A 15,779-nucleotide genomic window follows, 5' to 3' on the forward strand; every position below is an offset into this window, starting at 1 on the left:
GTCACCAACAATGGGGCCAATATGGTCAAGGCAGTCCATGATGCCAAATTTGTTGGCATCTGCTGTGTGGCACATAAACTGCATCTCATAGTGAGGGATGCCTCAGAGGGGGACAGGGCTGCTGGTGATGGTGCTATCACTACCATCCAGCTGATTTCAAAATGCAGTAAGGTGGCAGGCTACTTCCACTGCAGCATCAAGGAGGGCAAGATGCTGCAGGAGAAATAGGCAGAGCTGAGCATCCCACAACACAGAATAATGCAGGATGTGGTTACTCAGTGGAACTTCACGTACCTGATGCTGGAAAGGCTGGTGAAGCAACAGAAGGCCATCTATGAGATGGCCTCGCTTGGGGAGATTGGGATCAGCGGCCCCCTTAACAGAGCCGAGTGGGATAGCATCTCCCAGATCTTGGAGATCCTCAAGCCCTTCGTCAAGGCCACCAAGAGCCTCAGCACTGGCGATGTCCTCCTTAGGCAGGTGATGCCTGTAGCGAAGGAACTTCTGAACCAAATGGAGAAGTTCCAGGGGATCTATGTACCTGGCTGGGGCAAGCCAGTTTCACCAAAAGTGCAGGCACTGGTGAAGCAGCTGAAGGAGGGCATTAAAAAATGGCTGGATCCATTGCGATCCACATGCTGGTGGGCGTATATGACCCAAGGGTGAAGGGGAGCATGTTCACTGGCAGCTCCAAAGCCCTCAATCACGACAGAGGTGCTGGTAAGCAGAGTCATGGAGGCAAAAGGGCAGAGGCGAGGGGATATGGAAGAGGGGGATCCACTTTCCTATGCCAGCATTCCCAGCACCAGCACCAGCCAGTCTCCTCCATGCCAGCCACTGCCAATGTGGGCCAAAGGCATGGCTTCAATGTTGGGGCCCAGAGGCACCAGACCACAGGCTTGGGCAGGTAGTGCCAATGCTTCAGTGTTTATCTATCTAGCCGAGGATGTGGAGACGCTGGACTGTGACCCCTTGGTCTATTGGGCAACCTGCAGCCAGATGTGGCAGGGTCTGGCCACGGTTTCCCGGGAATATCTGTCCTGTCTATCAACCAGTGTTCCAATTGAAGCATTGCTGGGGAATGCTGTGACATCCCACCACACCTGCTGGTTTGGCGGACCAGCTGGTGTTTCTCAAGGTGAACCTCCCACTGCTTGGGTTTCCCAAGCTCTACCTGCAGATGGAGTGAGTGCCTCATTTCATCTGCACCTATTTCCATTTTTTTTTAACCATTTAATGCCCTGCTCTCTGAGCTGGAGGCAGCACTCACTGTATCACCAGCCAGCAGGGGAAGAACATGTTCCTGCTGAGCTCCCAAGCCAGGATGAACTTGGAGGTATGGTCTGAGCCATGGGGAAGGCGGATACCCTATGGGGAAGGCATGACCACTAAAACTGTACCCTGCCAGGGTTGGGAGGCCTGGTGGGACTGCTGGCAGTGTGGCAGCCCCAGGAAATGCCAGGACTGAGGATATCCCTGGTGAAAGGTGAGTAGGAGGCACCTTATAAACTCCAGCCACCACACTCATGCACAGTCCTGGCTGGGCAAAGCTCAGATCCCTAAGATCTTTGCAAGGCCTGAGGCTTGCTGGTTGCACTGGAGTGGCGAGGCTCCAGGTGAGCTCAGCTTAGCTGCCTGGGGTGCAATGCGTGAGGCATAGGCTTTCCAGTTTAAAACCCTTCGTCATGCTAAGGAAGCATCTAGTTGGTGTGTGTGCGCTCTTCTGGGATGAAAGGAATAGTAAAAAAGCCAGAAGTTGGCAAATCTATAGGTATTTCAGTGATTCCCCATTATAGTCTATGGCTGAATCTCCAAATCAGCGCCGAATCTTACGAAGCCTATTTGGCCGAATCAATTCAGGACAGTGATCCAAATCTCCAAATCAAATCACTGTTCTCTGAATCAGCCAAATCTGAATCAAATACTTCCCAATTTGCACAGGCCTATTATGCGTACCACAGTTTGGGAACGCCTGCTCTAGTTGATTGTACCAAGGTCCACTTAGGCCACTACATAAATAAAGCAAAATGTTTGAGTTCATTGTTTGAAAATTATATTGAAAAGAAAAATATGGAGTATTTTTGCCTGTGTTGAAATATGAATTTTGGATTTGCAGATGAACTGTACTGTTTTTGGGGCTGCTATTAAATTTATTATTGCATTATGGTAGTTTTTTGGAAGCCCCAGCTTACATCTGGAGCCCAATATGCTAGGGATTACACTGGTACATAGTAGGTGATTATCTCCAACCAAAGAGATTACAAACCCAATATGCAAGGCAGGCAAAGAAAAAGGGGTAGGAGAAACTAGATATCATTATCCCATTTGAACAGATGAGAACATATAGCAAAGAGAGATGAAGGTTCACATTGTTCTTGAAGGTGCCTATCCCTTCTTAAGAATCTAGTCCAGTGGTAGGCAAAATCGCAGATTGGGCCAGCAGCTGGACTCCATTTCCCAGCAGCCCTGCCCACATCACTGCAGCCAGTTTCCATGGAGACCCCAGTGCCATGACAGTGTGGGGCCAGCGTTTCCATGGAGACCAGCTCCAGCAGCGATGGCAGGGTGCTTGGCTGGGCTGGCAGCTGCTCCGTGGCTGGAGCTGGAATCTTGCTGTGGTGACAGCATGGTTCAGAGCCAGGTCAGAGCTTCAATCCACCATCTGCATGCCCCTGCCTAAGGCCTGCAGGCAGGAGATCACAGATCTGCCCCAGCTCCGGACCATGCTGTCACTGCTGCAAGATCCCACCTCTGGAACAGCTCCCTGCCCAGCTGCGTCCTCTGCCAGCACAATCCAATCTTCTTCACAAATGCAGGATGCATCCAGAGGCTAATTCACACTATAGCACTCAGTTCAGTATCCCATCTCACTCTTTTATGGGCAGGGGGGTGGACTACCTTTTGTAAAACAGGTCAGTACTAGGCCAGAAGCATAAGACTTGAGTTCCACACCTTTCCAAACCTGAAAGGAGTCAAAGCTGTATCCTCCACTTACCAGTGAAGTGCTCTAATCACCAAATTACAGAATAGGATAGGTGTGGTCAACTTCCATACCTCTTCTTGAAGCTGAGCTGCCAAGCAACCAAAAATGAAAGATTCATGCAGTCAGAAAGAGAGCAAGTAACAAATCTAACTGCGTAGACCAATGAGAAGGACACTCCTCTGGGAGAAGGAAATCCTGGGTTCTTGTTCTTGCTGCCCAGGTATTTTTAAGGATAAAGCTTTTGGGAAGAAATCTCTGAGTGTTTAAATTAGACAAGATGATGCTTCACAGCACTGGAACACTAAATTGGTATGTTATACAGTAGCACAGTATCACAGAAATGTAGAGATGAAAGAGACCTCAGGAGGTTATCTAATCAAATACCCAGTACTGATGCAGGATACCTAGAGCAACCCCAATATATATTTGTTTTAACTTGTTCATGGAAACCTTTATAGGATTCTACAGTACCTGCTGGTAGCATGTTTGTGTCAAAATATAATATTGTATAATGACAAAGGAATCTTAAAATATAGTATCACTTGTGATACTATCATTTCTTTATTCAGTTGGAAAAGCATAAGAGAGAAGAGCTAACTTTTAAAGACATCTAATTGTTAACCGGTAGCCTGAGTACTGACACATCCATGGCAGGTGAAAAAGCTACCTATCTGTCCCTGAAATGCTGAGTAAAAGCTCTTCCTTTCTTATAACTTCATTTCTTAGGGGTGGCTTGGAAGCATTTTTTGTTGCAGAAGGGGCAACTTTGTAAGTAATGACAACAATGCTAAACTTGGTAATGGCATGGCTAAACTTATTTCTTGTATGAATTGAGAGCCCCCTCCCCCCCATTAATTGACAACTTCTTTCTTTTTCTTTTCTTAACGATGCATGGGGAAAAGTCTTTTCACATACACTGAGGAAAGGGATTTAATACTGAAATCTCAAGAAAATCACCAGGAGCTATCTAATTCAGCTATAAAGCTGCTTGGATGCTGCTGATCAGATAATAGGAGTAGCCCACCCAAGCTTATTTGGAAGGGGAATGCTGCTATCAGAAAAGTGATATTTCTTTTGGGTATTTCCTTGCTGTGTTGTCTTTCTTTGTTTGTTTCCAAAGAATAAAGCCTTTACTTTTCAGTAAATATCCTGCCAGGTCACAAACTTCCAGTTCCTTACTACTGCAAAGTTAGTTTGAGTCTCTTTAATAGACATATCAGATACTGGATCACCTCATTCAAAATGGAACAATCCCAAGAATAACGGGCAGAAGAAGATCCTACTCATGTGTAAACATGAATGGTCTACTTTTCACTTGATTTGAGATACCATCCTAGTTAAACATTTTCATGATGAACTGCTTTATGCATTATGGAGAGAAGTTGGGAGAGATTAGTGTGGCTTTATAGCTAACAGATGCATGTGTACACAGGAGCAGTATCCTCAGTTTGTTGCTTTTTGCTTTACAGTTTTACAGTCTCAGGCTTTAATATTTATGATTATGATTCAAAATATTTAAGATTAGTTTCAGTAAGGCATACTTGAGCATATGCATAAATTTAAACAGTGCAGTTAGACACGTACTTAAGTGTCTTACTAACCAGGGCCTTAAGAATGTAACATGAATGTATTTTAAGTTAATGGTGACAGTCTTTACACCAGAAAATCCCTCTTCTCCAGACAATATTGACTGGATTTATTCAAAGCTAATCTCTTGAGAGAATAATTTATTCCAGACCCAAAAACCAAAACTTAAAATGAACCCAAAAGCCCTATGTTAAAATGGAATTAAGGTTATATGTCCATAATTTAAAGGTAAAAAGAATTACAGAGGTATTGTAATTCCCACTAAGTATAGCAAAATTTAACCTTTTTCTATATTAACATCATGGAATAATCATATTCAGGCATTTCAATTTTTGTGGTCCAAGATGAGAATGAACTCATTTTTAAATAAATATTACAAATAGTTGTTTCTTTTTTGTATGCATGGTATTGGTATAGGGCAGAGTTTACATTGTTTGAGTATCTTAACATATTTGGATTTCTTTTCAATGTAACCTTAACTTCGAATTTCCTGCATTCATGACCCTCTGTTTAGGCTTAATTGTAATATGTAATTAGTTTAAACTCTAAGATAGTGATACATGCTTTCAGTCTTTATGTAGATTTTAGTTTGGGGATTTGTTTGTCTTTTTTTAAAAATGCCATTATCCAAACTTTAAAAGAAACTAGTAGAGAATGCTTCCATGAACATATCTAAATGTTTTGAACATATATAGTATCAATTATAAATGTATTATTTGATATTTCTTTTAAGTCTTAAGGAAAGTCCACCAGTACATCAAAAGACTATAAAACTGTCACCACCAGTATTCCAGCCAGTTAAGTGGGGGATACACCTGACGCCGCTAACAGATGTTTACATGTATGCAGTTTACATGTATGGCAGGAAGCAAGATTGTGAGATCAAACATCAGATCCCACTGTGCAATATTGCCAGTGCAGAAGGCTCCCCCTGTACCAGCAAGTAACAATCTTGGCTTCCTGTGCTTCCCACAGCTGGGAGCTCAGGGGTTAAATTGTGGTCTCCCAGGCTCCTACCTGGCTGCTGTTCTCCCCATCACCCCCATCACTCCAGCTGCCTTTGGGCTCCCACTTCATTCTCCAGCTGCTGCTGCCAACCTCCACCCCAGAGGTGAGGCACTGTGGCAAGTGGTACAGGGAGGTGAGCATGAGTCTGGGGCTGCATGGGTGGGGGGAATCAGGGCCGTTTATGGGGGATTGTGCCCACATAGTGAGATGGTGGGGCAGTGCTCTGTGCTGTGGGTTGGGGGGGAGCAGGTGCCCATAAGGGTGCGCATTGCACCAGAGGAGGAGGGACATCACGCTGGCACTCCCACACATTAAGGGAGGTCAGGAGTGAGTTTGCATGCCAGCATGGTACAGTGGGAAACAGGGGGCCTGGTGTAGCAGTGGAGGGTGAGAGTGCCCACATGGATGCATGGTGTTGCAGGAGGGTAGGGAGGAAATGTTTACATAGCTCAATGGCCTGTGGCTTGATCGGTGGGGCCTGCTCTGTGTATGTCCCCCAGGGCATGTAGTCCCCAAGATCTTAGAAGTTAGACAGCCCTGCGTTATTGCACAATGAAACTAAGACAGCAGAACTATGGGGAGTCTTTCTAGCTATTACACTGAAGAAAATATGCAGTGATAAAGTGAGTCAGACCTTGTCAGCTACATATAATCTCCCTAATAACTTTAAGTTGTTGCTGCCAGTAATAGTTTTACATGCATATTAAGCAGGAGGAGGCTGATTGGTTCAGTTACCTTCAGTGTCATCACAATAGCCTGACTTTGTAGTCTTTATAATCAAAACTAGATGCAAAATAATGGAGCTGTCAAACAGTTAAAAAATCTGATCATGATTAGTTATGCAATTAAAAAAATTAGTTACAATTAATTGCGGTTTTAATTGCACAGTTAAAAACTCAAAATTTTATGCAAAATTATGCAGGTACTTTGTATGGTTGAAGGTTAGGTGTGGAGTGTGTGCATTGGGGGAATTTGTGAAGGTGTGGGGGGGCTGTGGGTGTGTGGGAGGGGTTGGAGCCTGGGCGGGGGGTCCCCCTATGCCCTGGTGAAATGCAGAGTGCTGTGGTTCAAGAGTTAGGGGCAGCAGCAGATCTAGGGGGGCTGTGGCTTGGGACTGAAAGGCAGACACACACACAGCACCCGGCAGGGAAGTCTGTGGAGGGGAGGGGGAGGGGGAGGAGGGAAAGGATGGGTAGGCAGATCAAGGCTCCCAAGGTGAGGGAGGGAGTGGGGCGGGGGCAGGGAGTGCAGTGAATAGGGACCCAGGGCCGGGGCAGGTCATGGAATGGAGGCATGGGTGGCTCATTCAGGCATGCTGGGGTGGGGGGGAAGGTGTGACTCCCTGCCACTGTGCACAGTGCACACCCCTGGGGGAGGCACGGCAAAAAGATTAATGCGAGAGCTGATTAACATGTTACTCGTGCATGTTAACTGTGATTGACAGCCCTAAAAAATAATTAATAATTTAACTTTACGACTACACTGTTTTTCGCAAATGTAGCTTATACAAATATCTCAAATTATTTCACCACAGAAAAGGATTGGAAAGTTTATCTTATTCCTTTATTTATATAATTTAAGAAAAGGCACTGATATATATCCAAAATTTCTGAAATAAAATTAATTAAAAGCCAGGTTATCTCAAAGCCGTTACCAAGTGTTTTTATAAAATCATGACAGTTTGTTCAGTATTCACAGAGAAACTGCTGTAAGTTGGGGAACATACACATATATAGCAAGGAGAATCCTTACTATAAGTGCAAAATGGATCTAAATTTTAAATCAGAACATACAGTCAGAACCAGAGCCACAATTACATGGTTGAAACATTTCTAAATATCATTGATCATTTATAGATTATGTTAGGAGGGTGGACTGAAAATATGAAACTAATATCTGTGGACAGGGACCATCTTTTGGTAATGTGTTTGCATGTGCCTATCACCACTGAGCTTCATCTTTGACACAATTACATCCCCTCACAATAATAAGAATAATTCAAAATATATTAGTGCTCTTTCTAGCTTGCTATATAATGATCTGAGATGATTTTCAGTGGGACTTGTATTCCTATGTCACATAATAGCTTCTGAAAATCTGATCCATCAGCATTGAAGTGACAGTTTATAGTCCAATAACATAGGTTTTTCCTATTTTATTTATACATTTTGAAGAATTAGCTGATTATTGATATTCTAATATAATAAAAGCCTTAGTCTGTCTATCCATAATCCTCTGAGCCAACTGTGCATGCACCTCCCACAGGGAGGGCAGTGATCGGCTGGCCCAGACTATTATGGACAGACAGACAGACAGGCGGAGATGGAGGTGGAAGCAGGCATTCAGGGGTGGGGTGCTCTCTGCCGCAGCACGATGACTGCTCTGGGGCATGGTTGTGTGGCATGCTGCCTGCTGCAAGGCAATCCCTGCTGTTGGTCATGGCTATGTGGTGTGCTGCCGCAGGGCGCAGTAGTGCAGCACTGCCACACAGTGCAGCACACCACGCCGTTCCTGCTCCCCTCCCCAACGCCTTCCACTTTCTACTGCCTGTTGTTGGGAGGTGCGGCGGGCCCCCAGACCACAGCTGACAGGGAGTGGGAGGCAGCAGAGATGAGGGGAGTGGCTACGCAGTGCAGTGAGGCCTGGTGGCAGCACACCCCACCTCACCCACTGCCACACACCTGACCACCTGCCCCACTCCTTAGCACCCAACAACCCCTGCCCTATGATGGGGAGTGGGGTTGGGGGGGGGGGAGGGTTGCATGCGGCTGGACACCAAGCAGAGGCAGTGTGGGGTAGCAGCTAGATCCACAACATGCAAGCTTCACCCCTCCTTCCTAGAAGGCAGCATGAAGTGGAGAGAACCCAAGTGGGGAAGCACGTGCCCCCTTCCCCCAGCTCCTTTTCCATGCACCCCTCCACCTCCTGCCCCTCCAATCACTATGAATGGGATCCCAATAGTGATTGGAGCCCCAGCCAGACCAGGTTGTGGGGCAATCAGAGCCTGGTGCAGCACTAGAGAGCCAAGTGGTGGCCCATGGCCTCCCAGTCTGTGCATGGGGCAAGGGTGGGTTGCAGCTACGGGTTGCACTCAGCCTCTGCTCTGTGCCTCACTGCTGCTGCTTTGATCGTGGCATAGTGCTATTTGAGCCCCTCCACTGGGTGAGCCAGGCAGAGAGGCACATGGTGCCATGATGCTGTCAATGCAGTGGCAGCAAGGCAGGGAGCAGAGACTGAGCACAGCCCACAGCTTCAGCCTGCCTTTGCCCCATGCACAGACTGGGGGGACCATGGGCCATGCCCCTGGACAAGCCACAGGGCTTTGATTGCCTCATTACCTGGCCTGGCTGGGCCCCATTCACAGTGACTGGGGTCCCAGCCGGACTGGGTCACCGGATAATGGACGCCTTCAGAGGCACGGCCCAGGGGGGTGGGGTGGGGAATGGAGCTGAAGCAGGAAGGAGGGGGAGAGGGGAGTGGGCCCAGACCTGAACTGGTGGAGGGAAATGGGCCCAAACCCAAACCAGTAGTGGGGAGGAAGGACCAGATGCAGACCTGTGTCCCTGCATGCCTGTCATTCTTGACAGGCAATTTGCTAGTATGGATATATTGGTAGAGAGAAGAAAAAATATATGCACTGATATGACAGTTTAATATTTTAAATAAGATCTGTAACCCACAATGAGGTTCTCTGGTATCTTGCTAAGGCTAAAACAGTGATGTATCTCATTCTGTGTATCCTTATAAGTACTTACATTCCAGATCACCTAGGTAATTTCAAGGATCTCAGCCCCAACCCTTATACAGACAAGCATTTTCTTAGCAATCCAATGGCCCTGCCTATTTAAGGAAACTACATCAAACAAAAGTGAGATTGGTTATAGAGTACATATTTATAGCAGAAATGTTTGCAACGCTGTTAAAATATTCCAGAAGAGTTCACATCTCTAAGGGTAATGAGAAACTATTTAATCTAAACAAACTCCAGCACAGTTTTAGGCTGCAAAAACATCTTGAGCAGAAATTTATGATAAGAGCTGAATATACTGTATACAAATATTAGAAGGACAATGTACTGGTCAAATCTGAAACAGATCACTGTTAAATAAAGGATTACACTGTCATTACTAGATTTGTGGAAAGCTTGTAACAGTGTTACAATTCACATGTTAATGGGCCCTTTTCAATTAGCCAGTTTTCTTATCATTAATCCTTCCTCCCTTACCTCATCTCAGGTACCCACAATGATATACAAAACCCAAGCCAGACCAGTACTAAGAGTTTACTGGATTAACTTGTCCCATTTAGTTTAAAAATAGGGCATTCACCATTATACCACTGGGTCTTGTTATTTAATTTCTAACAGCATGTTTTGGATAAACATACAATAAGTCAGACAAGCACCTAGTGTTCCTCCCACTGACTGTTAGATAAGGCAGCCAACATGGAAAACCCACAAAAACTTAAGAAATCAATTAAAATCACACTTTCCGTATAGGAAGATAGATGCTGTTCAACAGTAACCCTCTATCCAAGGCACAACAGTTCTTTTGCATGGTAAAGAAGACTGATCTATCAGTCCATGGGGCAGATCTAGGATTTTGGAAAGGTTGTTAACGAGAAACTACAAGCCTTACTAATATACCAGGGGCCTGGCACTTTACTATTCATTTTAAGTTCAAAGCAAAACCAAATATACCTTTATTGGAATATGCACAAATTGCTAGATTATGTATTAAATTTAAAAAATGCAACAAACTAGGCAAAAATAGTCAAAAGACATTATGTTATTAATCCTTTAGACACTATTTAAATGTGAATCTCTTATTCAGATTTGTAAAACAAAATATAGCCTCCTGGAGCATCCTGACAGTGCATCCAATGCACCACTATCATTAATGTGCACATTTGATTTAATGTTCACCTGAGTTAATGTTACTACAACTGAGTTAAGGTTGTTAGCCAGAGATAAAACAGTCTGCAAGGCTTTGAAATAGAAGAGAGAGATTACCAGGAATGGTTAACAACTAGCAAAATTGAAGAAGAAAGGATAGCATGATTGGTGGAACATCAAGACCATTGAAAAGGAGAGAGGACCATTATTACCTGTGGAATGATGAGTTCAGAAGGGATCAGGTAGATTATAATGAGCCATGAAGTCAATCGACTCCCTTGCCACTGCCTAAGTTGAAATACTGCTGTCTTTCCCAGGCAGTTGGGTGGAACAGAAATCAAAGGGGGTGGCAGATGCAGCTACAAATTACACATTACACCCTCCCTAGTTCCTCCCCTGTAGCAGGCACAAAATCAAACACATTATACTAATATGTCTATCAGGAATCTTCTTCAATCCTTACTTTTCAAATAATCAAAATCTTTTAATCACATAAGGGACAAAGTAGGTTATGAATTGACAAGCTTGTAATAGAAGGGAGAGGGCATGGGTGGCTAAGGAAGGATAGATACCATTGAGTTTTAATGGAGTAATATACTATATAAAATATTATTCTTTTTTCTTACATAGTCAATCAGACCTATCAACACATGAGTAAGGAAGACTACAATACATTAGTTGGAAAGTCTAGCTGATAATTTATAGGATTCAGTTGTACTAGTTTCCAGGTTTATTTCAGTCATCTTCCATTGTTTGCATTAATGTTGTGATGCAACTAAGAAGCACAAAATTAATTTCAGATAGCCTTAAAATCAAATCTATTCAGGAGACACTAAGACACACTTCTTGGAAGGTTGCAAATAATTTTTAAAATACAAAATTCTAGACCCAGCATAATTATAAAACACTATTAATCTGAGCTGAAGTACGAGTGGATAACAAAAGGGGAAATTATTTTTAACTATGTGAATAAGAGTGATAAGAAAATGTGCGTGTGAGAAACAAAATCACTGGTCCTTTCCATTCAAAACGACATTCTCTAAAGAATATATTATATTGCTTTAGGACTTGTAATAAAAAAAAGCTGTGGAAGAATGTTAAAACCATTATTTTAATGAAATCTACCTCAAATATCTTTATGGCAGTAGTTCCCAACATTTTTAGACTTGAAGCACTTCTCAGAAAATGCCAGATCTTAGTTTTTACTTCTGTTTTACTTTAGAAAAATGATAGAGAAATTCTTTTATTGCAAAAAAAAAAAAAAAAAATCAGAGCAACCACAACAGGTCAGAATGTTGTTGATACTTAAACTTGTGACCCTTTTCATAATTTGTTTTGACATATGCTTATGTATATTTTAGCATTTCGCTAGCTGCTGGTAATGCAGGACTGGACAAATATCCTTTTCCCCAGTATCAGTTCCATATGCATACATAAGACATAGCTGCCATAAAGCCAAAAAAAGTATCTGAGAGGTATACCTGTATGCATGCTAGCTTTTAAACATGAAGGTGACATACTGTTATCGTGATTCCAAAACAGTAGAAGGCATGTGTATAGATAGGCTAGTACAAATGTGAAGCAATAAAGGCATAAAAGAGAAAGTCAGCAACTGATGCAGGCAGAAACATTAATTCAAGATACAGATGAGCCTAGACTATATTTTCCCCTGGATTAAATAATCCAAGCAGAATTTATTTTTAAAACTGGAAGAATACAATGATGATGTCTTACTAAAAAGACACCCCAGTGGGAGCCACCACTCCTCCCATACGCACAGCCCATCATGCAAGGAGCTGCCAGCATAAAGGCAAGCAGGCGAGATGGCTCCCTGTTGTGCAGCCCCATCTCCTTCCACCAAACAGAAGTGAGGGGTGGGGTTGCATGATGGACAGCTCACTCAATAAATCAGCGAGGAGGGGTGGAGCCATATGATAGACAGCCCTGTCTGCTGATTATCGGTGGGGGCAGGGCTACCAGGAGCCTTAACCAATCAGAGGTGGTGGGCTGGTATGATAAGCCCTCAAAATAGCGGCCTGCCCCACGATGTGCCCATGAAAATCGGCTGGCCACTTATTCAAGTTGGATAGACCCCTATTCATAAGATTTCTTTTGTTCTGATTCTCCAATTTGTCTAAACCTCTCTAAATCCTACCCCTAACCTTCATCTTATCTACTACTCCCCACAGCTTTGTGTCACCTGCAAACTTACTGTGTACTCCATCCCATCTTCCAGAACATTGATGAAGATATTAAATGAAACCAGCCCCAGGACTGACCCATGGGGCACTCCACTTGATACTGGCTGTCTGCTGGACACCAAGTTCTTGATGCCCAACAATCCAGCCAGTTTTCTATCCACCTTACAGTTGATTCATCCAGCCCATACTTACTTAGCTTGCTTGCGAGAATGTTGTGGAAGACCTCATCAAAAGCCTTGCTAACATCAAGATATCTCACAACCACTGTTCTCCACACATCCATTGAGCTAATGACCTCATCACAGAATGCAACCAGGTTGGTATCTTTTGATGTATGCCACAAAATTTGGGTGTTTTTTTTTCTTTTCAAAGGACTGTGAGAATATGTCTGAAACTTCTGGGAGGCTACTGCTTCCCATGAAGTCTTGCATATTTTGACCACTAAAAGAGAGGAAAATGTATCTTTGGATTGTGACCTTCTAGGTAAATTGCAGAAGCTTGGAAGGATATAAAGAAATGTTCTCCACATGAATTTTAAGTATCTGGGGTAAGTATTTTAGTCGTGTTCCACTTTGTAATATAAAAGGACTACAGAAGGATATTATTAATATGGACCATAATATGCTACAAAACAAATGTTTAATGACAGGGAAAACAGGAGAGAATAGTAAACACTTGAAAAGTCCATTCTTGTTGAAGTGTGACTTTTTCCTTAGAAACTGCATTTTGTATCACAAACAGCTGACCACAAGAAATATGCATAATGCTTGTTTTTTTCCTCATCAAAAGAAAAACCCTAGTATTTCCTGAAAATTGACACTAAATTTTACTGATTCATCTTAATATGGAGATTTAAAAAGATAATACAAGAAACAAGTATTCCACAGATAAGAACAAAGGCCTAATAAACCTGTTCTCTGTTTCCTAGTACTCATAAGTGAATAAATTAATGTGTATCATGATATTTGAGTAGGATTTTAAAAGGGAAATTTCAATAGCTCACATAATTTACAATGCAAAAATAAAAGTTAATGAAAACAAAATGAATCTACAGATACATTGGCCAGATTTCCTTTAGGCATATGACTAAACAATTCACAGTACTTTATAAGGTCCAGGAAATGATAACAACATAGTAAGTCACATTTTCTATGGATCCTTTAATAATATGAAAAGAATTACATAATTATGAAATCCCTTTTCAAATTCACTAAGAATACAGCAGAATAGGAATTGGTGATCAGCAACTCAAGAAAATTATTCAAGTAGAATGAAAACAATATTTTCAAAAAACAAATTATTTCCAAAGTTCTTACAAAAAGCAAAACAGTACTGGAGAATGATGTGTGTTCATTTAAAGTAAAGTTGGTAGATTTAAAAAGATATAGACTGAAATACAAATATAGCATATAAAATATAAATCTAATATTGAAGGGCTCACACTATGTTACAAACATATTTATTCATCTCATACTTGGGTAAAAATACACCAACGACAAGTAGATCCAATTAATAATTGATTGATACCAAAACATAAGACACAAACTCATTTTCTGAGGCTACTTACAGCTTTTTGAAGATTCATACCTCACATGCTAGTGGTTATAATGGTAAGTGGTCCCTAGATCACATCAATTCCATCTCCCACCTCTTTTGCCTGGTACATGGTGGTCTGCAATAATAGCTGATAGCTGACAGCGATCCATTGGTCTAGTTAAGTGGTTCCCAAATTATCATGTGCAGACCACTAACAGGAGCAATTAACCCACTGATTCAATGTCTCTCGTTAGTAGGTCTCAAAAAAAACCCCAAAGTAATTACAAGGGATGAATCCATCATGCTTTTTGTTGCTCCAGAACTTGACCTCATGCTAATCAAAGGATCAGTGAACTGCATAGTTGCAGACATAACAAGAAACAGCTGATCAAAGAACAACTTGTTTAGCATTGCAATATGTTGCAAAACATGTGGTAGCATTCCATAGCTGATGAAATCCTAACCAGTGAATCTTTAAGAACTTTCTCACAGTTTATATCCAAAGCTTAAGATCCACTTAGGAATCCTAGGGCCTTGTTACACAGTAATTTTGGGCAGCTTCTGGAGCTCCCAACCCCTGGATTGTCTGCACATTAACACCTTAAAGCACTCATTATACATTCAAAGTTATGCCACTCTCACCTCCTGTTCCATTAAGATGTGGTCACTCTCCACAAATGTGCATAGGCAGTGGAAGTGGGGGCTAACAGGGCTCAACCCCACCAAATGCCAAGACAGCCCAGCTGCAAGCTGTTGGAGCAGGGGGGAGGGGCACACCAGGATCTTAGCTGGTAAGTTTCTTTTGACTGCCTGGGATTAGAAGAGACAGATCAAAACCCCCACAGTGCAGGAGGGAGCAGAGTAGAAGCAGGGGCAAATCACTCACCCCTGCCCCACTCCCTGCTGCACTGTGGGGCAATGGGAGCCCAGCGGGTTTTCCAGGGGCATGGGCAGGTGGTTCCCACCACTGCACACACTGTGGGGGCACCAGGGAGGGGGACACACTCCCCTCCCCCTGGCTACCCTGCACCACACTCCTGGACAAGCCACTGCCTGTTCTCGCTGCAGTCCACGCCTCCCTGAAGCCTTTGAAAGTGGTGCCATGTGCCCCGCTGCCAAACCCACTCAGCAGCCGGACACACATGGTGCCACGCTGCTTTCAAAGGCTGCAATGAGGGGCGGAGGCAGGGAGCAGGCACAGCTCAACTGTAGCCCACCCTTGCCCCATGGAAAGATCAGCTCCCTGGTGCCACGCTCTAGAGGACCCACCAGATTCTTCCCGGGGCAGGGTGTGTACGGGTATCCCAGGGGCTCTATCCCCTTTGGCTTGGCAGTGCAGTCAAGGCTGGCCCCACTCAAAGTCTGGGCAGTGTGGGACTAGGGCCGGGCCAGGACTGTGCCAAAAAGCAGCCAGGAATAGTCCATTGCTTGTGGGTGGTGGACGCCGGCACTGGGCAATGACCCCGGGCGCAGGGGAAGAGGCATCCACACAGGTACAGCAGACCCTGACCCCAATCCCTGCCTGCTCCCAGCCCCAGCCTCGCTCCCTCTCCCTCTGCCTCCACCCCTT

At 43.7% G+C, this 15,779-nt stretch overlaps 1 protein-coding gene across 11 annotated transcripts in view; it reads right to left on the reverse strand.

The window, feature by feature from the left end:
* Positions 1–15,779, reverse strand: part of IL15 (interleukin 15) — a 125,855-nt gene that overhangs the window by 39,916 nt on the left and 70,160 nt on the right. The window lies entirely within an intron of this gene.

This window comes from Crocodylus siamensis, chromosome 2 (assembly GCF_052110815.1).
Source record: "Crocodylus siamensis isolate JL-2025a chromosome 2, ASM5211081v1, whole genome shotgun sequence".
NCBI lineage: Eukaryota > Metazoa > Chordata > Crocodylia > Crocodylidae > Crocodylus > Crocodylus siamensis.